Source organism: Schistocerca serialis, chromosome 1 (genome assembly GCF_023864345.2).
Source record: "Schistocerca serialis cubense isolate TAMUIC-IGC-003099 chromosome 1, iqSchSeri2.2, whole genome shotgun sequence".
Lineage (NCBI taxonomy): Eukaryota > Metazoa > Arthropoda > Insecta > Orthoptera > Acrididae > Schistocerca > Schistocerca serialis.
This window is the reverse complement of record NC_064638.1, coordinates 352,457,129-352,483,494: the sequence shown is the minus strand read 5'-3', so window position 1 is coordinate 352,483,494 and position 26,366 is coordinate 352,457,129. Positions and strand designations below refer to the sequence as shown.

At 51.2% G+C, this 26,366-nt stretch overlaps 1 protein-coding gene across 1 annotated transcript in view; it reads left to right on the top strand.

Annotated features, from left to right (window-relative positions):
• Window positions 1-1,093: 1,093 nt before the first annotated feature.
• LOC126457446 (apolipoprotein D-like) overlaps window positions 1,094-26,366 on the top strand; it is a 173,605-nt gene continuing 148,332 nt past the window's right edge. The window contains exon 1 of the mRNA XM_050093740.1: window positions 1,094-1,227. The gene's annotated coding sequence lies outside the window, so the exon portion shown is untranslated. The remainder of the gene's footprint in view (window positions 1,228-26,366) is intronic.

Genomic DNA, 26,366 nt, shown 5'->3' with positions numbered 1-26,366 from the left:
TCCCCTACGTCGTTAATATAGATCAGGAACAATAGAGGGCCTATAACACTTACTTGGGGAACGCCGGATATTGCTTCTGTTTTACTCGATGACTTTCCGTCTATTACTAAGAACTGTGACTTTTCTGACAAGAAATCACGAATCCAGTCGCACAACTGAGGCGATACTCCGTATGCACGCAGTTTGGTTAGAAGACGCTTGTGAGGAATGGTGTCGAAAGCCTTCTGGGAATCCAAAAATATGGAATCAATTTGACATCCCCTGTCGATAGCACTTCTTACTTCATGAGTATAAAGAGCTAGTTGTGTTTCACAAGAACGATATTTTCTGAATCCGTGCTGACTATGTGTCAATAAATCGTTTTCTTCGAGGTACTTCATAATGTTCGAATACAAAAAGGGCTCTGAGCACTATGGGACTTAACTTCTGAGGTCATCAGTCCTCTAGAACTTAGAACTACTTAAACCTAACTAACCTAAAGACATCACACAGATCCATGCCCGAGGCAGGATTCGAACCTGCGACCGTAGCGGTCGCGCGGTTCCAGACTGTAGCGTCTAGAACCGCTCGGCCACTCCGGCCGGCTGTTAGAATACAGTATATGTTCCAAAACCCTACTGTAATTCAGTGGATTACTCCTACTTCCCTTTTGGGTATTGGTGAGACTTGAGCAATTTTCCAGTAGATGTAGATGTATGGTGAAAGCCGGAATTGTTCTTTCGATAATTCGATGGGAAATTTTCTGTCTCATACTTGTCTGAGCTTTCGCCTCGTCTGTAATGACCTCAGCATCGACGGAACGAAAAACTTTAACCTCCCTTATCCTAAGTCAGTTGTTTCACTCCTCGAGTTCGTTGGGGTTTCGCAAGTAGAGGTAATTCCATCGTCTACCAACTCAGAGTGATATTACCCCGTCACAGTTCAAAAAGACGGGTAATGTGTATGACACACCGCGGAAGCAGCTTTCAAGGACAAGTCACAGTTGGCGTTTCAGCGCCACGCGGAGCCGTCAGAGTCCACGCTTGCGACCTCGCCCACTGTTTGCAGCCACAGAGAGAAAGAGAGAGAAAGAAAGAAAGACAGAAAGAGAGAGACGGTCGCAGACAGCGATAGGTAGGCGCTAACGTCAGAGGCGAAAGTTACATAAGGCTGCCAGCTGGAAACGCCGTCGGCACTTACGACTGGACTCTCGAGGACGCCGCTCCAGCAGCTGAAATTCTCCAGCAGGTAGGTGGCGCTCATCACAGCGTGCTCTGAAACTCTTCGGTTGGTGCATCACAGTTGTTGGTAACGTTTTCCTTTGTCAGAGGAACACTTAACTATGTAACTTATAAGAGTTTCACCTTCAGAGCTCTCTTATGCACCGTCGTCGCTAATTGACGCTTGTTCAATGGCAATCTCCCCAGATGTAACCGGTTTGCATCCTGCTGGCAGAAAGAATTTTCACCAGTAGTGTTTCACCGGAAAGGGAGGCGAAGTGGTAGCTTGCTGTTCAAAGCACCAGGTTACGCGCCGATGAGTTGAGTTAATATCTAAGCCCTACAGGAGTTTAGTTTACAGTTCGTGCGCATGGCGACACAGCTGAAACTCATCTGTCCGGCCGACGGTAACGATAGGTTCGTTCCAGCTGCTGGCAACGGATGTCATCCTCTCTCTTTTCTCTGCTTTCATCCCCGCCAACACAGGAAGGTCACTACACTCTAGAGGAATTTAACTCTGGTACCATTATTAAAGAATGGCACCGAACGAGATGGGGCAGCAGTGAGTCACTGGACTCGCATTCGGAGGGACGGCGGTTCAAATCTCGTTCCACTCATTCAGTTTTCGATGTGCCATGTTTTCCCTAAACCGCTTAAGGAAAATGCCGGGACTGTTGCTTCGAAAAGAATGGTTCCTTCGAATTAAATCTTGTGCTCTTTCTCTAATGACCTCATCGCCAACAGGTTCTAACCATATCTTTCTTTTCTACTAATGTATGACAGCCCGCTTCGGAAAGAAGGGCCTGCCTACGTATGCGATGTAAGAAAAACCTGTGTCAGGCAACTGAGCAACCCGCAGAGATCTCCAGCCACCTTCCAATCCTACATCTACATCTACATCCATACTCCGCAAGCCACCTGACGGTGTGTAGCGGAGGGTACCTTGAGTACCTCTATCGGTTCTCCCTTCTATTCCAGTCTCGTATTGTTCGTGGAAAGAAAGATTGTCGGTATGCCTCTGTGTGGGCTCTAATCTCTCTGATTTTATCCTCATGGTCTCTTCGCGAGATATACGTAGGAGGGAGCAATATACTGCTTGACTCTTCGGTGAAGGTATGTTCTCGAAACTTTGACAAAAGCCCGTACCGAGCTACTGAGCGTCTCTCCTGCAGAGTCTTTCACTGGAGTTTATCTATCATCTCCGTAACGCTTTCGCGATTACTAAATGATCCTGTAACGAAGCGCGCTGCTCTCCGTTGGATCTTCTCTATATCTTCTATCAACCCTATCTGGTACGGATCCCACACTGCTGAGCAGTATTCAAGGAGTGGGCGAACAAGCGTACTGTAACCTACTTCCTTTGTTTTCGGATTGCATTTCCTTAGGATTCTTCCAATGAATCTCAGTCTGGCATCTGCTTTACCGACGATCAACATTATATGATCATTCCATTTTAAATCACTCCTAATGCGTACTCCCAGATAATTTATGGTATTAACTGCTTCCAGTTGCTGACCTGCTATTTTGTAGCTAAATGATAAAGGATCTATCTTTCTGTGTATTCGCAGCACATTACACTTGCCTACATTGAGATTCAATTGCCATTCCCTGCACCATGCGTCAATTCGCTGCAGATCCTCCTGCATTTCAGTACAATTTTCCATTGTTACAACCTCTCGATACACCACAGCATAATCCGCAAAACGCCTCAGTGAACTTCCGATGTCATCCACAAGGTCATTTATGTATATTGTGAATAGCAACGGTCCTATGACACTCCCCTGCGGCACACCTGAAATCACTCTTATTTCGGAAGACTTCTCTCCATTGAGAATGACATGCTGCGTCCTGTTATCTAGGAACTCCTCAATGCAATCACACAATTGGTCTGATAGTCCATATGCTCTTACTTTGTTCATTAAACGACTGTGGGGAACTGTATCGAACGCCTTGCGGAAGTCAAGAAACACGGCACCTACCTGCGAACCCGTGTCTATGACCCTCTGAGTCTCGTGGACGAATAGCGCGAGCTGCGTTTCACACGACCGTCTTTTTCGAAACCCATGCTGATTCCTACAGAGTAGATTTCTTGTCTCCAGAAAAGTCATTATACTCGAACACAATACGTGTTCCAAAATTCTACAACTGATCGACGTTAGAGATATAGGTCTATAGTTCTGCACATCTGCTCGACGTCCCTTCTTGAAAACGGGGATGACCTGTGCCCTTTTCCAATCCTTTGGAACGCTACGCTCTTCTAGAGACCTACGGTACACCGCAGCAAGAAGGGGGGCAAGTTCCTTCGCGTACTCTGTGTAAAATTGAACTGGTATCCCATCAGGTCCAGAGACCTTTCCTCTTTTGAGCGATTTTGTTTCTCTATCCCTCTGTCGTCTATTTCCATATCTACCATTCTGTCATCTGTGCGACAATCTAGAGAAGGAACTACAGTGCAATCTTCCTCTGTGAAACAACTTTGGAAAAAGACATTTAGTATTTCGGCCTTTAGTCTGTCATCCTCTGTTTCAGTACCATTTTGGTCACAGAGTGTCTGGACATTTTGTTTTGACCCACCTACCGCTTTGACATAAGACCAAAATTTCTTAGGATTTTCTGCCAAGACAGTACATAGAACTTTACTTTCGAATTCATTGAACGCCTCTCGCATAGCCCTCCTCACACTACATTTCGCTTCGCGTAATTTTTGTTTGTCTGCAAGGCTTTGGCTATGTTTATGTTTGCTGTGAAGTTCCCTTTGCTTCCGCGGCAGTTTTCTAACTCGGTTGTTGTACCACGGTGGCTCTTTTCCATCTCTTACGATCTTGCTTGGCACATACTCATCTAACGCATTATGTACGACGGTTTTGAACTTTGTCCACTGATCCTCAACACTATCTGTACTTGAGACAAAACTTTTGTGTTGAGCCAACAGGTACTCTGAAATCTGCTTTTTGTCACTTTTTCTAAACAGAAAAATCTTCCTACCCTTTTTAATATTCCTATTTACGGCTGAAATCATCGATGCCGTAACCGCTTTATGATCGCTGATTCCCTGTTCTGCGTTAACTTTTTCAAATAGTTCGGGTCTGTTTGTCACCAGAAGGTCTAATATGTTATCGCCACGAGTCGGTTCTCTGTTTAACTGCTCAAGGTAGTTTTCAGATAAAGCACTTAAAAAAATTTCACTGGATTCTTTGTCCCTGCCACCCGTTATGAACGTTTGAGTCTCCCAGTCTATATCCGACAAATTAAAATCTCCACCCAGAACTATAACATGGTGGGGTAATCTACTCGAAATATTTTCCAAATTATCCTTCAGGTGCTCAGCCACAACAGCTGCTGAGCCAGGGGGCCTATAGAGACATCCAATTACCATGTCTGAGCCTGCTTTAACCGTGACCTTCACCCAAATCATTTCACATTTCGGATCTCCGTCAATTTCCTTCGATACTATTGCACTTCTTATCGCTATAAACACGCCTCCCCCTTCACTGTCCAGCCTGTCTCTGCGGTATACATTCCAATCTGGGTTTAGGATTTCATTACTGTTTACGTCTGGTTTCAGCCAACTTTCTGTCCCTAGTATTATATGGGCGTTGTGACCGTTTATTAATGAGAGCAGTTCTGGGACCTTTCTGTAGACGCTCCTGCAGTTTACTATTAGCACATTAATATTGTTATTCCCTGTTGCATTTTGCCTACTCCTACCTTGCCGCGTCTCAGGAGGCGTCTTGTCGGGCCTAGGGAGGGAAGTATCTAACCTAAAAAAAAACCATGTGCATTCCACACGTGCTCCGCTACCCTTGTAGCCGCTTCCGGTGTGTAGTGCACGCCAGACCTATTCAGGGGGACCCTACATTTCTCCACCCGATAGAAATATGAAATCATACACCTGAAAATAACGGTACTTAAGCCACGGATTGACTTGACGGCAGAATCATAAAAAAATATCACAATATACACTCCTGGAAATGGAAAAAAGAACACATTGACACCGGTGTGTCAGACCCACCATACATGCTCCGGACACTGCGAGAGGGCTGTACAAGCAATGATCACACGCACGGCACAGCGGACACACCAGGAACCGCGGTGTTGGCCGTCGAATGGCGCTAGCTGCGCAGCATTTGTGCACCGCCGCCGTCAGTGTCAGCCAGTTTGCCGTGGCATACGGAGCTCCATCGCAGTCTTTGACACTGGTAGCATGCCGCGACAGCGTGAACGTGAACCGTATGTGCAGTTGACGGACTTTGAGCGAGGGCGTATAGTGGGCATGCGGGAGGCCGGGTGGACGTACCGCCGAATTGCTCTACACGTGGGGCGTGAGGTCTCCACAGTACATCGATGTTGTCGCCAGTGGTCGGCGGAAGGTGCACGTGCCCGTCGACCTGGGACAGGACCGCAGCGACGCACGGATGCACGCCAAGACCGTAGGATCCTACGCAGTGCCGTAGGGGACCGCACCGCCATTTCCCAGCAAATTAGGGACACTGTTGCTCCTGGGGTATCGGCGAGGACCATTCGCAACCCTCTCCATGAAGCTGGGCTACGGTCCCGCACACCGTTAGGCCGTCTTCCGCTCACGCCCCAACATCGTGCAGCCCGCTTCCAGTGGTGTCGCGACAGGCGTGAATGGAGGGACGAATGGAGACGTGTTGTCTTCAGCGATGAGAGTCGCTTCTGCCTTGGTGCCAATGATGGTCGAATGCGTGTTTGGCGCCGTGCAGGTGAGCGCCACAATCAGGACTGCATACGACCGAGGCACACAGGGCCAACACCCGGCATCATGGTGTGGGGAGCGATCTCCTACACTGGCCGTACACCACTGGTGATCGTCGAGGGGACACTGAATAGTGCACGGTACATCCAAACCGTCATCGAACCCATCGTTCTACCATTCCTAGGCCGGCTAGGGAACTTGCTGTTCCAACAGGACAATGCACGTCCGCATGTATCCCTTGCCACCCAACGTGCTCTAGAAGGTGTAAGTCAACTACCCTGGCCAGCAAGATCTCCGGATCTGTCCCCCATTGAGCATGTTTGGGACTGGATGAAGCGTCGTCTCACGCGGTCTGCACGTCCAGCACGAACGCTGGTCCAACTGAGGCGTCAGGTGGAAATGGCATGGCAAGCCGTTCCACAGGACTACATCCAGCATCTCTACGATCATCTCCATGGGAGAATAGCAGCCTGCATTGCTGCGGAAGGTGGATATACACTGTACTAGTGCCGACATTGTGCATGCTCTGTTGCCTGTGTCTATGTGCCTGTGGTTCTGTCAGTGTGATCATGTGATGTATCTGACCCCAGGAATGTGTCAATAAAGTTTCCCCTTCCTGGGACAATGAATTCACGGTGTTCTTATTTCAATTTCCAGGAGTGTATATTCATTTATGTCTCCGACGACCTCTTTCCTACATTACAGCTTGCTTTCATGTCGGTGGATGCAGATACACTCTAATAAGAGGCCGGAATTTTGATAGTGAAAACTATTTTTTTACAACTTATACAAAAGAGATATAGCTTTAAGAGTTTTACTGTCCTTCAAGTTAGTCAGCAACTTTGTGTGTAATCGTTGCCAGCGATGTGGAAGTCGTTGGATACCCTTAGCAGCGGTATTTGTGTTGATAGTTCGAGTGGAGCGGTCTATATACCACTGCAACAGTTCTGAAGCGAATCTCGTGAAGCGTTTCATTCAGTTTGGAAATCAAGTTGATGTCGCAAGTGCTTAAGACAGCGGAGTGTGGTGGGTGGTACAGCACTTCTCACTCCCCCCTCCCCTCCCACCATCGAACAAATCTGTCAGAACTTGCGCCACATTCGCTTGTGACTTCACTAGATTTATAATTAACTTGTTATTAAGTTTTTAGATCAAACTTTCCATTTGTTTGTAATTTAACAAGAGAAACTGTGATTGCTATTAATCAAGATTACGCAAACATTGTGATCACCATCCATCGCGAGAGTGAATGCAGCCTGGTGGCTTTTCGGGCACGTGACGCGGCAGGGAAAGTGTATAAACGGAGCAGAGACGTATAGGGAATCATTCTAACGACGATACGGGCTGCCGGCAATGACGACTTTGACAAACGGCAGACTGCTCTAGCCCAGCCCATTGTCAGGAGCATGTTGGAAAGGGCGAAGCTGGTTGGCCGTTCACGCCCTGCACTCGTGACCATTTATGGAAATTGGTTCAAGGATGGTGAAACTATGAGTAGGCGACAAGGTGGTGGACGTATACGACTCAGAACAGGGAGGCTGGAGGCCTGCCCGCTCTGTAAAGTAGGAAAGGCGGCTATTTGTGGCAGCTGTAACGCCAGATCGCAGTGTTTCGGAACACACCGCTCACAGCACATGTTGCAAAGGGGACTCCGCAGTAAACTACCCCCTTGTACTCCAATGTTGACCCAACGATATCGTCAGTTACGAATGCAGTGGGCACGAGATCATCGATAATGGACTGAGGATCAATTGAAACATGTCTCGTTGCAGTCATTGACTGTGCGGCTGGTCCCGGCCGAGGTTCGAGTCCTCCCTCGGGCACGGGCGTATGTGTTTGTCCTTAGGATAATTTAGGTTAAGTAGTGTGTAAGCTTAGGGACTGATGACTTGAGCAGTTAAGTCCCATAAGATTTCACACACATTTGAACATTTGACACATGTCTTGTGGTCGGATGAAACGCGTCTCATGTTAGACGACAGTCGGCATCATCCAGGCGAATGATTGCACCGTGCCACGGGCAGGAACTGATGTGGGCAGCATTATGCTACTGGGGCCATTCAACTGGGCATCCATCTGATATGTTAAGGTAATCGAAGACACCACGCAAGCTCTGGACTGCCTAACAGTGTTGAGGACAATCAGCATCCTATTATGTTTGATGTCTGCGATTGTGACGTCTTTCACTAGGGTATCTGTCTAGGTCCGATGACCAGAATCGTCCTGCAGTAATATGAGGTGCTTGACAGTTAATTACGCTGAAATCTTGGCCAGTAAATTGGCTTGGTCTCAACCCAAAGTAACACATCTAGGACGTTACAGGTCGCCAGCCGAGCACCCACAAACCACGGGTCCGTCATTTACGGTAACAGCGTGACCTGTGCGTAAACATTTAATGCCATTTATCTCCAGAAATCTACCAAGGACTTGTGGCATTCATTCCCCTCAGAACCACAGTTGTGTTGCACTCCGAAGATTGACCAACATTCTGCTAAAAATAACTTTTGACACATCAGTGTAACTATTTAAAGGAACAGTAACTCAAATAAAATTAAATTATAGGATCTCAATTCATGAGCCGCACGGCTAATGGATATCAATCGTTCTTGAAAAATCGACCCTTTGCCATCTCAAGAAAGAGCAATAGGAATTTTGTTCGATGAAAATAGTACCAAATATTAGAACTAATCCCAGTATTACACACCATAGGAAAGCTTGTGATTTGCCCTTTAATATGATCTATTAGCGCTACAGCCTCACGAAAAAAATAGCATCCTCCCTCTGTGAATAATTTAGTAAGGTAGAAAATCTTTGCACTCATTTATAGGTTTTTACAGAGTGACAATTATTGAACTTTATGAAAAAAACGTAAATTAATTACAAACTACGGCGTGAACACACTTTAATCTACATGTAACCGTCATTACAGATATGCGGATTTAGGTTGTATCATGTTCGATATGCCTGCCATCTTTGGCGATGATGTGGCGTAGACGAGTAGCGAAATTCTGTATGACACACTGAAGTGTCGGAACATCGATGCTGTAGATGACCTCCTGAAAGGCTGTTTTCAGCTCAGCAATGGTTTTGTGATTATTGCTGTATACCTTGTTTCTAATACAGCCCCACAAAAAGGAATCGCACGCTTTCAGATCCGGAGAATATGGCGGTCAATCGAGGCCCATGCCAGTGGCCCATGGGTACCCCAGAGCCAGAATACGGTTCCCAAAAAGCCCCTCCAGGACATGAAACACTCCCCTGCTTCGATGGGCTCGAGCTCCGCCTTGCATGAATTACGTTTTGTCAAAATCAGGAATCGCACGTTTTCAGATCCGGAGAATATGGCGGTCAATCGAGGCCCATGCCAGTGGCCCATGGGTACCCCAGAGCGAGAATACGGTTCCCAAAAAGCCACTCCAGGACATGAAACACTCCCCTGCTTCGATGGGCTCGAGCTCCGCCTTGCATGAATTACGTTTTGTCAAAATCAGGAATCGCACGTTTTCAGATCCGGAGAATATGGCGGTCAATCGAGGCCCATGCCAGTGGCCCATGGGTACCCCAGAGCCAGAATACGGTTCCCAAAAACCCCCTCCAGGACATGAAACACTCCCCTGCTTCGATGGGCTCGAGCTCCGCCTTGCATGAATTACGTTTTGTCAAAATCAGGAATCGCACGTTTTCAGATCCGGAGAATATGGCGGTCAATCGAGGCCCATGCCAGTGGCCCATGGGTACCCCAGAGCCAGAATACGGTTCCCAAAAAGCCACTCCAGGACATGAAACACTCCCCTGCTTCGATGGGCTCGAGCTCCGCCTCGCATGAATTACGTTTTGTCAAAATCAGGAATCGCACGTTTTCAGATCCGGAGAATATGGCGGTCAATCGAGGCCCATGCCAGTGGCCCATGGGTACCCCAGAGCCAGAATACGGTTCCCAAAAAGCCCCTCCAGGACATGAAACACTCCCCTGCTTCGATGGGCTCGAGCTCCGCCTCGCATGAATTACGTTTTGTCAAAATCAGGAATCGCACGTTTTCAGATCCGGAGAATATGGCGGTCAATCGAGGCCCATGCCAGTGGCCCATGGGTACCCCAGAGCCAGAATACGGTTCCCAAAAAGCCACTCCAGGACATGAAACACTCCCCTGCTTCGATGGGCTCGAGCTCCGCCTCGCATGAATTACGTTTTGTCAAAATCAGGAATCGCACGTTTTCAGATCCGGAGAATATGGCGGTCAATCGAGGCCCATGCCAGTGGCCCATGGGTACCCCAGAGCCAGAATACGGTTCTCAAAAAGCCCCTCCAGGACATGAAACACTCCCCTGCTTCGATGGGCGCGAGCTCCGCCTCGCATGAATTACGTTTTGTCATAATCAGGAATCGCACGTTTTCAGATCCGGAGAATATGGCGGTCAATCGAGGCCCATGCCAGTGGCCCATGGGTACCCCAGAGCCAGAATACGGTTCCCAAAAAGCCCCTCCAGGACATGAAACACTCCCCTGCTTCGATGGGCTCGAGCTCCGCCTTGCATGAATTACGTTTTGTCAAAATCAGGAATCGCACGTTTTCAGATCCGGAGAATATGGCGGTCAATCGAGGCCCATGCCAGTGGCCCATGGGTACCCCAGAGCCAGAATACGGTTCCCAAAAAGCCCCTCCAGGACATGAAACACTCCCCTGCTTCGATGGGCTCGAGCTCCGCCTTGCATGAATTACGTTTTGTCAAAATCAGGAATCGCACGTTTTCAGATCCGGAGAATATGGCGGTCAATCGAGGCCCATGCCAGTGGCCCATGCGTACCCCAGAGCCAGAATACGGTTCCCAAAAAGCCCCTCCAGGACATGAAACACTCCCCTGCTTCGATGGGCTCGAGCTCCGCCTTGCATGAATTACGTTTTGTCAAAATCAGGAATCGCACGTTTTCAGATCCGGAGAATATGGCGGTCAATCGAGGCCCATGCCAGTGGCCCATGGGTACCCCAGAGCCAGAATACGGTTCCCAAAAAGCCCCTCCAGGACATGAAACACTCCCCTGCTTCGATGGGCTCGAGCTCCGCCTTGCATGAATTACGTTTTGTCAAAATCAGGAATCGCACGTTTTCAGATCCGGAGAATATGGCGGTCAATCGAGGCCCATGCCAGTGGCCCATGGGTACCCCAGAGCCAGAATACGGTTCCCAAAAAGCCCCTCCAGGACATGAAACACTCCCCTGCTTCGATGGGCTCGAGCTCCGCCTTGCATGAATTACGTTTTGTCAAAATCAGGAATCGCACGTTTTCAGATCCGGAGAATATGGCGGTCAATCGAGGCCCATGCCAGTGGCCCATGGGTACCCCAGAGCCAGAATACGGTTCCCAAAAAGCCCCTCCAGGACATGAAACACTCCCCTGTTTCGATGGGCTCGAGCTCCGCCTTGCATGAATTACGTTTTGTCAAAATCAGGAATCGCACGTTTTCAGATCCGGAGAATATGGCGGTCAATCGAGGCCCATGCCAGTGGCCCATGGGTACCCCAGAGCCAGAATACGGTTCCCAAAAAGCCCCTCCAGGACATGAAACACTCCCCTGCTTCGATGGGCTCGAGCTCCGCCTTGCATGAATTACGTTTTGTCAAAATCAGGAATCGCACGTTTTCAGATCCGGAGAATATGGCGGTCAATCGAGGCCCATGCCAGTGGCCCATGGGTACCCCAGAGCCAGAATACGGTTCCCAAAAAGCCCCTCCAGGACATGAAACACTCCCCTGCTTCGATGGGGTCAAGCTCCGCCTTGCATGAATTACGTTTTGTCAAAATCAGGAACCGCACGTTTTCAGATCCGGAGAATATGGCGGTCAATCGAGGCCCATGCCAGTGGCCCATGGGTACCCCAGAGCCAGAATACGGTTCCCAAAAAGCCACTCCAGGACATGAAACACTCCCCTGCTTCGATGGGCTCGAGCTCCGCCTTGCATGAATTACGTTTTGTCAAAATCAGGAATCGCACGTTTTCAGATCCGGAGAATATGGCGGTCAATCGAGGCCCATGCCAGTGGCCCATTGGTACCCCAGAGCCAGAATACGGTTCCCAAAAAGCCACCCCAGGACATGAAACACTCCCCTGCTTCGATGGGCTCGAGCTCCGCCTTGCATGAATTACGTTTTGTCAAAATCAGGAATCGCACGTTTTCAGATCCGGAGAATATGGCGGTCAATCGAGGCCCATGCCAGTGGCCCATGGGTACCCCAGAGCCAGAATACGGCTCCCAAAAAGCCCCTCCAGGACATGAAACACTCCCCTGCTTCGATGGGCTCGAGGTCCGCCTTGCATGAATTACGTTTTGTCAAAATCAGGAATCGCACGTTTTCAGATCCGGAGAATATGGCGGTCAATCGAGGCCCATGCCAGTGGCCCATGGGTACCCCAGAGCCAGAATACGGTTCCCAAAAGGCCACTCCAGGACATGAAACACTCCCCTGCTTCGATGGGCTTGAGCTCCGCCTTGCATGAATTACGTTTTGTCAAAATCAGGAATCGCACGTTTTCAGATCCGGAGAATATGGCGGTCAATCGAGGCCCATGCCAGTGGCCCATGGGTACCCCAGAGCCAGAATACGGTTCCCAAAAAGCCCCTCCAGGACATGAAACACTCCCCTGCTTCGATGGGCTCGAGATCCGCCTTGCATGAATTACGTTTTGTCAAAATCAGGAATCGCACGTTTTCAGATCCGGAGAATATGGCGGTCAATCGAGGCCCATGCCAGTGGCCCATGGGTACCCCAGAGCCAGAATACGGTTCCCAAAAAGCCACTCCAGGACATGAAACACTCCCCTGCTTCGATGGGCTCGAGCTCCGCCTTGCATGAATTACGTTTTGTCAAAATCAGGAATCGCACGTATTCAGATCCGGAGAATATGGCGGTTAATCGAGGGCCATGCCAGTGGCCCATGGGTACCCCAGAGCCAGAATACGGTTCCCAAAAAGCCCCTCCAGGACATGAAACACTCCCCTGCTTCGATGGGCTCGAGGTCCGCCTTGCATGCATTACGTTTTGTCAAAATCAGGAATCGCACGTTTTCAGATCCGGAGAATATGGCGGTCAATCGAGGCCCATGCCAGTGGCCCATGGGTACCCCAGAGCCAGAATACGGTTCCCAAAAAGCCACTCCAGCACATGAAACACTCCCCTGCTTCGATGGGCTCGAGGTCCGCCTTGCATGAATTACGTTATGTCAAAATCAGGAATCGCACGTTTTCAGATCCGTAGAATATGGCAGTCAATCGAGGCCCATGCCAGTGGCCCATGGGTACCCCAGAGCCAGAATACGGTTCCCAAAAAGCCCCTCCAGGACATGAAACACTCCCCTGCTTCGATGGGCTCGAGGTCCGCCTTGCATGAATTACGTTTTGTCAAAATCAGGAATCGCACGTTTTCAGATCCGGAGAATATGGCGGTCAATCGAGGCCCATGCCAGTGGCCCATTGGTACCCCAGAGCCAGAATACGGTTCCCAAAAAGCCACTCCAGGACATGAAACACTCCCCTGCTTCGATGGGCTCGAGCTCCGCCTTGCATGAATTACGTTTTGTCAAAATCAGGAATCGCACGTTTTCAGATCCGGAGAATATGGCGGTCAATCGAGGCCCATGCCAGTGGCCCATGGGTACCCCAGAGCCAGAATACGGTTCCCAAAAACCCCCTCCAGGACATGAAACACTCCCCTGCTTCGATGGGCTCGAGCTCCGCCTTGCATGAATTACGTTTTGTCAAAATCAGGAATCGCACGTTTTCAGATCCGGAGAATATGGCGGTCAATCGAGGCCCATGCCAGTGGCCCATGGGTACCCCAGAGCCAGAATACGGTTCCCAAAAAGCCACTCCAGGACATGAAACACTCCCCTGCTTCGATGGGCTCGAGCTCCGCCTTGCATGAATTACGTTTTGTCAAAATCAGGAATCGCACGTTTTCAGATCCGGAGAATATGGCGGTCAATCGAGGCCCATGCCAGTGGCCCATGGGTACCCCAGAGCCAGAATACGGTTCCCAAAAAGCCCCTCCAGGACATGAAACACTCCCCTGCTTCGATGGGCTCGAGCTCCGCCTCGCATGAATTACGTTTTGTCAAAATCAGGAATCGCACGTTTTCAGATCCGGAGAATATGGCGGTCAATCGAGGCCCATGCCAGTGGCCCATGGGTACCCCAGAGCCAGAATACGGTTCCCAAAAAGCCACTCCAGGACATGAAACACTCCCCTGCTTCGATGGGCTCGAGCTCCGCCTCGCATGAATTACGTTTTGTCAAAATCAGGAATCGCACGTTTTCAGATCCGGAGAATATGGCGGTCAATCGAGGCCCATGCCAGTGGCCCATGGGTACCCCAGAGCCAGAATACGGTTCTCAAAAAGCCCCTCCAGGACATGAAACACTCCCCTGCTTCGATGGGCGCGAGCTCCGCCTCGCATGAATTACATTTTGTCATAATCAGGAATCGCACGTTTTCAGATCCGGAGAATATGGCGGTCAATCGAGGCCCATGCCAGTGGCCCATGGGTACCCGAGAGCCAGAATACGGTTCCCAAAAAGCCCCTCCAGGACATGAAACACTCCCCTGCTTCGATGGGCTCGAGCTCCGCCTTGCATGAATTACGTTTTGTCAAAATCAGGAATCGCACGTTTTCAGATCCGGAGAATATGGCGGTCAATCGAGGCCCATGCCAGTGGTCCATGGGTACCCCAGAGCCAGAATACGGTTCCCAAAAAGCCCCTCCAGGACATGAAACACTCCCCTGCTTCGATGGGCTCGAGCTCCGCCTTGCATGAATTACGTTTTGTCAAAATCAGGAATCGCACGTTTTCAGATCCGGAGAATATGGCGGTCAATCGAGGCCCATGCCAGTGGCCCATGGGTACCCCAGAGCCAGAATACGGTTTCCAAAAAGCCCCTCCAGGACATGAAACACTCCCCTGCTTCGATGGGCTTGAGCTCCGCCTTGCATGAATTACGTTTTGTCAAAATCAGGAATCGCACGTTTTCAGATCCGGAGAATATGGCAATCAATCGAGGCCCATGCCAGTGGCCCATGGGTACCCCAGAGCCAGAATACGGTTCCCAAAAAGCCCCTCCAGGACATGAAACACTCCCCTGCTTCGATGGGCTCGAGCTCCGCCTTGCATGAATTACGTTTTGTCAAAATCAGGAATCGCACGTTTTCAGATCCGGAGAATATGGCGGTCAATCGAGGCCCATGCCAGTGGCCCATGCGTACCCCAGAGCCAGAATACGGTTCCCAAAAAGCCCCTCCAGGACATGAAACACTCCCCTGCTTCGATGGGCTCGAGCTCCGCCTTGCATGAATTACGTTTTGTCAAAATCAGGAATCGCACGTTTTCAGATCCGGAGAATATGGCGGTCAATCGAGGCCCATGCCAGTGGCCCATGGGTACCCCAGAGCCAGAATACGGTTCCCAAAAAGCCCCTCCAGGACATGAAACACTCCCCTGCTTCGATGGGCTCGAGCTCCGCCTTGCATGAATTACGTTTTGTCAAAATCAGGAATCGCACGTTTTCAGATCCGGAGAATATGGCGGTCAATCGAGGCCCATGCCAGTGGCCCATGGGTACCCCAGAGCCAGAATACGGTTCCCAAAAAGCCCCTCCAGGACATGAAACACTCCCCTGCTTCGATGGGCTCGAGCTCCGCCTTGCATGAATTACGTTTTGTCAAAATCAGGAATCGCACGTTTTCAGATCCGGAGAATATGGCGGTCAATCGAGGCCCATGCCAGTGGCCCATGGGTACCCCAGAGCCAGAATACGGTTCCCAAAAAGCCCCTCCAGGACATGAAACACTCCCCTGTTTCGATGGGCTCGAGCTCCGCCTTGCATGAATTACGTTTTGTCAAAATCAGGAATCGCACGTTTTCAGATCCGGAGAATATGGCGGTCAATCGAGGCCCATGCCAGTGGCCCATGGGTACCCCAGAGCCAGAATACGGTTCCCAAAAAGCCCCTCCAGGACATGAAACACTCCCCTGCTTCGATGGGCTCGAGCTCCGCCTTGCATGAATTACGTTTTGTCAAAATCAGGAATCGCACGTTTTCAGATCCGGAGAATATGGCGGTCAATCGAGGCCCATGCCAGTGGCCCATGGGTACCCCAGAGCCAGAATACGGTTCCCAAAAAGCCCCTCCAGGACATGAAACACTCCCCTGCTTCGATGGGGTCAAGCTCCGCCTTAAATGAATTACGTTTTGTCAAAATCAGGAATCGCACGTTTTCAGATCCGGAGAATATGGCGGTCAATCGAGGCCCATGCCAGTGGCCCATGGGTACCCCAGAGCCAGAATACGGTTCCCAAAAAGCCACTCCAGGACATGAAACACTCCCCTGCTTCGATGGGCTCGAGCTCCGCCTTGCATGAATTACGTTTTGTCAAAATCAGGAATCGCACGTTTTCAGATCCGGAGAATATGGCGGTCAAACGAGGCCCATGCCAGTGGCCCATTGGTACCCCAGAGCCAGAATACGGTTCCCAAAAAGCCACCCCAGGACATGAAACACTCCCCTGCTTCGATGGGCTCGAGCTCCGCCTTGCATGAATTACGTTTTGTCAAAATCAGGAATCGCACGTTTTCAGATCCGGAGAATATGGCGGTCAATCGAGGCCCATGCCAGTGGCCCATGGGTACCCCAGAGCCAGAATACGGTTCCCAAAAAGCCCCTCCAGGACATGAAACACTCCCCTGCTTCGATGGGCTCGAGGTCCGCCTTGCATGAATTACGTTTTGTCAAAATCAGGAATCGCACGTTTTCAGATCCGGAGAATATGGCGGTCAATCGAGGCCCATGCCAGTGGCCCATGGGTACCCCAGAGCCAGAATACGGTTCCCAAAAAGCCACTCCAGGACATGAAACAATCCCCTGCTTCGATGGGCTTGAGCTCCGCCTTGCATGAATTACGTTTTGTCAAAATCAGGAATCGCACGTTTTCAGATCCGGAGAATATGGCGGTCAATCGAGGCCCATGCCAGTGGCGCATGGGTACCCCAGAGCCAGAATACGGTTCCCAAAAAGCCCCTCCAGGACATGAAACACTCCCCTGCTTCGATGGGCTCGAGATCCGCCTTGCATGAATTACGTTTTGTCAAAATCAGGAATCGCACGTTTTCAGATCCGGAGAATATGGCGGTCAATCGAGGCCCATGCCAGTGGCCCATGGGTACCCCAGAGCCAGAATACGGTTCCCAAAAAGCCACTCCAGGACATGAAACACTCCCCTGCTTCGATGGGCTCGAGCTCCGCCTTGCATGAATTACGTTTTGTCAAAATCAGGAATCGCACGTATTCAGATCCGGAGAATATGGCGGTCAATCGAGGGCCATGCCAGTGGCCCATGGGTACCCCAGAGCCAGAATACGGTTCCCAAAAAGCCCCTCCAGGACATGAAACACTCCCCTGCTTCGATGGGCTCGAGGTCCGCCTTGCATGAATTACGTTTTGTCAAAATCAGGAATCGCACGTTTTCAGATCCGGAGAATATGGCGGTCAATCGAGGCCCATGCCAGTGGCCCATTGGTACCCCAGAGCCAGAGAACGGTTCCCAAAAAGCCACTCCAGGACATGAAACACTCCCCTGCTTCGATGGGCTCGAGCTCCGCCTTGCATGAATTACGTTTTGTCAAAATCAGGAATCGCACGTTTTCAGATCCGGAGAATATAGCGGTCAATCGAGGCCCATGCCAGTGGCCCATTGGTACCCCAGAGCCAGAATACGGTTCCCAAAAAGCCACTCCAGGACATGAAACACTCCCCTGCTTCGATGGGCTCGAGCTCCGCCTTGCATGAATTACGTTTTGTCAAAATCAGAAATCGCACGTTTTCAGATCCGGAGAATATGGCGGTCAATCGAGGCCCATGCCAGTGGCCCATGGGTACCCCAGAGCCAGAATACGGTTCCCAAAAAGCCACTCCAGGACATGAAACACTCCCCTGCTTCGATGGGCTCGAGCTCCGCCTTGCATGAATTACGTTTTGTCAAAATCAGGAATCGCACGTTTTCAGATCCGGAGAATATGGCGGTCAATCGAGGCCCATGCCAGTGGCCCATCGGTACCCCAGAGCCAGAATACGGTTCCCAAAAAGCCACTCCAGGACATGAAACACTCCCCTGCTTCGATGGGCTCGAGCTCCGCCTTGCATGAATTACGTTTTGTCAAAATCAGGAATCGCACGTTTTCAGATCCGGAGAATATGGCAGTCAATCGAGGCCCATGCCAGTGGCCCATGGGTACCCCAGAGCCAGAATACGGTTCCCAAAAAGCCACTCCAGGACATGAAACACTCCCCTGTTTCGATGGGTTTGAGCTCCGCCTTGCATGAATTACGTTTTGTCAAAATCAGGAATCGCACGTTTTCAGATCCGGAGAATATGGCGGTCAATCGAGGCCCATGCCAGTGGCCCATGGGTACCCCAGAGCCAGAATACGGTTCCCAAAAAGCCCCTCCAGGACATGAAACACTCCCCTGCTTCGATGGGCTCGAGATCCGCCTTGCATGAATTACGTTTTGTCAAAATCAGGAATCGCACGTTTTCAGATCCGGAGAATATGGCGGCCAATCGAGGCCCATGCCAGTGGCCCATGGGTACCCCAGAGCCAGAATACGGTTCCCAAAAAGCCACTCCAGGACATGAAACACTCCCCTGCTTCGATGGGCTCGAGCTCCGCCATGCATGAATTACGTTTTGTCAAAATCAGGAATCGCACGTATTCAGATCCGGAGAATATGGCGGTTAATCGAGGCCCATGCCAGTGGCCCATGGGTACCCCAGAGCCAGAATACGGTTCCCAAAAAGCCCCTCCAGGACATGAAACACTCCCCTGCTTCGATGGGCTCGAGGTCCGCCTTGCATGCATTACGTTTTGTCAAAATCAGGAATCGCACGTTTTCAGATCCGGAGAATATGGCGGTCAATCGAGGCCCATGCCAGTGGCCCATGGGTACCCCAGAGCCAGAATACGGTTCCCAAAAAGCCACTCCAGCACATGAAACACTCCCCTGCTTCGATGGGCTCGAGGTCCGCCTTGCATGAATTACGTTATGTCAAAATCAGGAATCGCACGTTTTCAGATCCGTAGAATATGGCAGTCAATCGAGGCCCATGCCAGTGGCCCATGGGTACCCCAGAGCCAGAATACGGTTCCCAAAAAGCCCCTCCAGGACATGAAACACTCCCCTGCTTCGATGGGCTCGAGGTCCGCCTTGCATGAATTACGTTTTGTCAAAATCAGGAATCGCACGTTTTCAGATCCGGAGAATATGGCGGTCAATCGAGGCCCATGCCAGTGGCCCATTGGTACCCCAGAGCCAGAATACGGTTCCCAAAAAGCCACTCCAGGACATGAAACACTCCCCTGCTTCGATGGGCTCGAGCTCCGCCTTGCATGAATTACGTTTTGTCAAAATCAGGAATCGCACGTTTTCAGATCCGGAGAATATAGCGGTCAATCGAGGCCCATGCCAGTGGCCCATTGGTACCCCAGAGCCAGAATACGGTTCCCAAAAAGCCACTCCAGGACATGAAACACTCCCCTGCTTCGATGGGCTCGAGCTCCGCCTTGCATGAATTACGTTTTGTCAAAATCAGAAATCGCACGTTTTCAGATCCGGAGAATATGGCGGTCAATCGAGGCCCATGCCAGTGGCCCATGGGTACCCCAGAGCCAGAATACGGTTCCCAAAAAGCCACTCCAGGACATGAAACACTCCCCTGCTTCGATGGGCTCGAGCTCCGCCTTGCATGAATTACGTTTTGTCAAAATCAGGAATCGCACGTTTTCAGATCCGGAGAATATGGCGGTCAATCGAGGCCCATGCCAGTGGCCCATCGGTACCCCAGAGCCAGAATACGGTTCCCAAAAAGCCACTCCAGGACATGAAACACTCCCCTGCTTCGATGGGCTCGAGCTCCGCCTTGCATGAATTACGTTTTGTCAAAATCAGGAATCGCACGTTTTCAGATCCGGAGAATATGGCGGTCAATCGAGGCCCATGCCAGTGGCCCATGGGTACCCCAGAGCCAGAAAACGGTTCCCAAAAAGCCCCTCCAGGACATGAAACACTCCCCTGCTTCGATGGGCTCGAGGTCCGCCTTGCATGAATTACGTTTTGTCAAAATCAGGAATCGCACGTTTTCAGATCCGGAGAATATGGCAGTCAATCGAGGCCCATGCCAGTGGCCCATGGGTACCCCAGAGCCAGAATACGGTTCCCAAAAAGCCACTCCAGGACATGAAACACTCCCCTGTTTCGATGGGCTTGAGCTCCGCCTTGCATGAATTACGTTTTGTCAAAATCAGGAATCGCACGTTTTCAGATCCGGAGAATATGGCGGTCAATCGAGGCCCATGCCAGTGGCCCATGGGTACCCCAGAGCCAGAATACGGTTCTCAAAAAGCCCCTCCAGGACATGAAACACTCCCCTGCTTCGATGGGCGCGAGCTCCGCCTCGCATGAATTACGTTTTGTCAAAATCAGGAATCGCACGTTTTCAGATCCGGAGAATATGGCGGTCAATCGAGGCCCATGCCAGTGGCCCATGGGTACCCCAGAGCCAGAATACGGTTCCCAAAAAGCCCCTCCAGGACATGAAACACTCCCCTGCTTCGATGGGCTCGAGCTCCCCCTTGCATGAATTACGTTTTGTCAAAATCAGGAATCGCACGTTTTCAGATCCGGAGAATATGGCAATCAATCGAGGCCCATGCCAGTGGCCCATGGGTACCCCAGAGCCAGAATACGGTTCCCAAAAAGCCCCTCCAGGACATGAAACACTCCCCTGCTTCGATGGGCTCGAGCTCCGCCTTGCATGAATTACGTTTTGTCAAAATCAGGAATCGCACGTTTTCAGATCCGGAGAATATGGCGGTCAATCGAGGCCCATGCCAGTGGCCCATGCGTACCCCAGAGCCAGAATACGGTTCCCAAAAAGCCCCTCCAGGACATGAAACACTCCCCTGCTTCGATGGGCTCGAGCTCCGCCTTGCATGAATTACGTTTTGTCAAAATCAGGAATCGCACGTTTTCAGATCCGGAGAATATGGCGGTCAATCGAGGCCCATGCCAGTGGCCCATGGGTACCCCAGAGCCAGAATACGGTTCCCAAAAAGCCCCTCCAGGACATGAAACACTCCCCTGCTTCGATGGGCTCGAGCTCCGCCTTGCATGAATTACGTTTTGTCAAAATCAGGAATCGCACGTTTTCAGATCCGGAGAATATGGCGGTCAATCGAGGCCCATGCCAGTGGCCCATGGGTACCCCAGAGCCAGAATACGGTTCCCAAAAAGCCCCTCCAGGACATGAAACACTCCCCTGCTTCGATGGGCTCGAGCTCCGCCTTGCATGAATTACGTTTTGTCAAAATCAGGAATCGCACGTTTTCAGATCCGGAGAATATGGCGGTCAATCGAGGCCCATGCCAGTGGCCCATGGGTACCCCAGAGCCAGAATACGGTTCCCAAAAAGCCCCTCCAGGACATGAAACACTCCCCTGCTTCGATGGGCTCGAGCTCCGCCTTGCATGAATTACGTTTTGTCAAAATCAGGAATCGCACGTTTTCAGATCCGGAGAATATGGCGGTCAATCGAGGCCCATGCCAGTGGCCCATGGGTACCCCAGAGCCAGAATACGATTCCCAAAAAGCCCCTCCAGGACATGAAACACTCCCCTGTTTCGATGGGCTCGAGCTCCGCCTTGCATGAATTACGTTTTGTCAAAATCAGGAATCGCACGTTTTCAGATCCGGAGAATATGGCGGTCAATCGAGGCCCATGCCAGTGGCCCATGGGTACCCCAGAGCCAGAATACGGTTCCCAAAAAGCCCCTCCAGGACATGAAACACTCCCCTGCTTCGATGGGGTCAAGCTCCGCCTTGCATGAATTACGTTTTGTCAAAATCAGGAATCGCACGTTTTCAGATCCGGAGAATATGGCGGTCAATCGAGGCCCATGCCAGTGGCCCATGGGTACCCCAGAGCCAGAATGCGGTTCCCAAAAAGCCACTCCAGGACATGAAACACTCCCCTGCTTCGATGGGCTCGAGCTCCGCCTTGCATGAATTACGTTTTGTCAAAATCAGGAATCGCACGTTTTCAGATCCGGAGAATATGGCGGTCAATCGAGGCCCATGCCAGTGGCCCATTGGTACCCCAGAGCCAGAATACGGTTCCCAAAAAGCCACCCCAGGACATGAAACACTCCCCTGCTTCGATGGGCTCGAGCTCCGCCTTGCATGAATTACGTTTTGTCAAAATCAGGAATCGCACGTTTTCAGATCCGGAGAATATGGCGGTCAATCGAGGCCCATGCCAGTGGCCCATGGGTACCCCAGAGCCAGAATACGGTTCCCAAAAAGCCCCTCCAGGACATGAAACACTCCCCTGCTTCGATGGGCTCGAGGTCCGCCTTGCATGAATTACGTTTTGTCAAAATCAGGAATCGCACGTTTTCAGATCCGGAGAATATGGCGGCCAATCGAGGCCCATGCCAGTGGCCCATGGGTACCCCAGAGCCAGAATACGGTTCCCAAAAAGCCACTCCAGGACATGAAACACTCCCCTGCTTCGATGGGCTTGAGCTCCGCCTTGCATGAATTACGTTTTGTCAAAATCAGGAATCGCACGTTTTCAGATCCGGAGAATATGGCGGTCAATCGAGGCCAATGCCAGTGGCCCATGGGTACCCCAGAGCCAGAATACGGTTCCCAAAAAGCCCCTCCAGGACATGAAACACTCCCCTGCTTCGATGGGCTCGAGATCCGCCTTGCATGAATTACGTTTTGTCAAAATCAGGACTCGCACGTTTTCAGATCCGGAGAATATGGCGGTCAATCGAGGCCCATGCCAGTGGCCCATGGGTACCCCAGAGCCAGAATACGGTTCCCAAAAAGCCACTCCAGGACATGAAACACTCCCCTGCTTCGATGGGCTCGAGCTCCGCCTTGCATGAATTACGTTTTGTCAAAATCAGGAATCGCACGTTTTCAGATCCGGAGAATATGGCGGTTAATCGAGGCCCATGCCAGTGGCCCATGGGTACCCCAGAGCCAGAATACGGTTCCCAAAAAGCCCCTCCAGGACATGAAACACTCCCCTGCTTCGACGGGCTCGAGGTCCGCCTTGCATGCATTACGTTTTGTCAAAATCAGGAATCGCACATTTTCAGATCCGGAGAATATGGCGGTCAATCGAGGCCCATGCCAGTGGCCCATGGGTACCCCAGAGCCAGAATACGGTTCCCAAAAAGCCACTCCAGCACATGAAACACTCCCCTGCTTCGATGGGCTCGAGGTCCGCCTTGCATGAATTACGTTTTGTCAAAATCAGGAATCGCACGTTTTCAGATCCGTAGAATATGGCAGTCAATCGAGGCCCATGCCAGTGGCCCATGGGTACCCCAGAGCCAGAATACGGTTCCCAAAAAGCCCCTCCAGGACATGAAACACTCCCCTGCTTCGATGGGCTCGAGGTCCGCCTTGCATGAATTACGTTTTGTCAAAATCAGGAATCGCACGTTTTCAGATCCGGAGAATATGGCGGTCAATCGAGGCCCATGCCAGTGGCCCATTGGTACCCCAGAGCCAGAATACGGTTCCCAAAAAGCCACTCCAAGACATGAAACACTCCCCTGCTTCGATGGGCTCGAGCTCCGCCTTGCATGAATTACGTTTTGTCAAAATCAGGAATCGCACGTTTTCAGATCCGGAGAATATGGCGGTCAATCGAGGCCCATGCCAGTGGCCCATTGGTACCCCAGAGCCAGAATACGGTTCCCAAAAAGCCACTCCAGGACATGAAACACTCCCCTGCTTCGATGGGCTCGAGCTCCGCCTTGCATGAATTACGTTTTGTCAAAATCAGGAATCGCACGTATTCAGATCCGGAGAATATGGCGGTTAATCGAGGCCCATGCCAGTGGCCCATGGGTACCCCAGAGCCAGAATACGGTTCCCAAAAAGCCACTCCAGCACATGAAACACTCCCCTGCTTCGATGGGCTCGAGGTCCGCCTTGCATGCATTACGTTTTGTCAAAATCAGGAATCGCACGTTTTCAGATCCGGAGAATATGGCGGTCAATCGAGGCCCATGCCAGTGGCCCATGGGTACCCCAGAGCCAGAATACGGTTCCCAAAAAGCCACTCCAGCACATGAAACACTCCCCTGCTTCGATGGGCTCGAGGTCCGCCTTGCATGAATTACGTTATGTCAAAATCAGGAATCGCACGTTTTCAGATCCGTAGAATATGGCAGTCAATCGAGGCCCATGCCAGTGGCCCATGGGTACCCCAGAGCCAGAATACGGTTCCCAAAAAGCCCCTCCAGGACATGAAACACTCCCCTGCTTCGATGGGCTCGAGGTCCGCCTTGCATGAATTACGTTTTGTCAAAATCAGGAATCGCACGTTTTCAGATCCGGAGAATATGGCGGTCAATCGAGGCCCATGCCAGTGGCCCATTGGTACCCCAGAGCCAGAATACGGTTCCCAAAAAGCCACTCCAGGACATGAAACACTCCCCTGCTTCGATGGGCTCGAGCTCCGCCTTGCATGAATTACGTTTTGTCAAAATCAGGAATCGCACGTTTTCAGATCCGGAGAATATAGCGGTCAATCGAGGCCCATGCCAGTGGCCCATTGGTACCCCAGAGCCAGAATACGGTTCCCAAAAAGCCACTCCAGGACATGAAACACTCCCCTGCTTCGATGGGCTCGAGCTCCGCCTTGCATGAATTACGTTTTGTCAAAATCAGAAATCGCACGTTTTCAGATCCGGAGAATATGGCGGTCAATCGAGGCCCATGCCAGTGGCCCATGGGTACCCCAGAGCCAGAATACGGTTCCCAAAAAGCCACTCCAGGACATGAAACACTCCCCTGCTTCGATGGGCTCGAGCTCCGCCTTGCATGAATTACGTTTTGTCAAAATCAGGAATCGCACGTTTTCAGATCCGGAGAATATGGCGGTCAATCGAGGCCCATGCCAGTGGCCCATCGGTACCCCAGAGCCAGAAAACGGTTCCCAAAAAGCCCCTCCAGGACATGAAACACTCCCCTGCTTCGATGGGCTCGAGGTCCGCCTTGCATGAATTACGTTTTGTCAAAATCAGGAATCGCACGTTTTCAGATCCGGAGAATATGGCAGTCAATCGAGGCCCATGCCAGTGGCCCATGGGTACCCCAGAGCCAGAATACGGTTCCCAAAAAGCCACTCCAGGACATGAAACACTCCCCTGTTTCGATGGGCTTGAGCTCCGCCTTGCATGAATTACGTTTTGTCAAAATCAGGAATCGCACGTTTTCAGATCCGGAGAATATGGCGGTCAATCGAGGCCCATGCCAGTGGCCCATGGGTACCCCAGAGCCAGAATACGGTTCTCAAAAAGCCCCTCCAGGACATGAAACACTCCCCTGCTTCGATGGGCGCGAGCTCCGCCTCGCATGAATTACGTTTTGTCAAAATCAGGAATCGCACGTTTTCAGATCCGGAGAATATGGCGGTCAATCGAGGCCCATGCCAGTGGCCCATGGGTACCCCAGAGCCAGAATACGGTTCCCAAAAAGCCCCTCCAGGACATGAAACACTCCCCTGCTCCGATGGGCTCGAGCTCCCCCTTGCATGAATTACGTTTTGTCAAAATCAGGAATCGCACGTTTTCAGATCCGGAGAATATGGCAATCAATCGAGGCCCATGCCAGTGGCCCATGGGTACCCCAGAGCCAGAATACGGTTCCCAAAACGCCCCTCCAGGACATGAAACACTCCCCTGCTTCGATGGGCTCGAGCTCCGCCTTGCATGAATTACGTTTTGTCAAAATCAGGAATCGCACGTTTTCAGATCCGGAGAATATGGCGGTCAATCGAGGCCCATGCCAGTGGCCCATGCGTACCCCAGAGCCAGAATACGGTTCCCAAAAAGCCCCTCCAGGACATGAAACACTCCCCTGCTTCGATGGGCTCGAGCTCCGCCTTGCATGAATTACGTTTTGTCAAAATCAGGAATCGCACGTTTTCAGATCCGGAGAATATGGCGGTCAATCGAGGCCCATGCCAGTGGCCCATGGGTACCCCAGAGCCAGAATACGGTTCCCAAAAAGCCCCTCCAGGACATGAAACACTCCCCTGCTTCGATGGGCTCGAGCTCCGCCTTGCATGAATTACGTTTTGTCAAAATCAGGAATCGCACGTTTTCAGATCCGGAGAATATGGCGGTCAATCGAGGCCCATGCCAGTGGCCCATGGGTACCCCAGAGCCAGAATACGGTTCCCAAAAAGCCCCTCCAGGACATGAAACACTCCCCTGCTTCGATGGGCTCGAGCTCCGCCTTGCATGAATTACGTTTTGTCAAAATCAGGAATCGCACGTTTTCAGATCCGGAGAATATGGCGGTCAATCGAGGC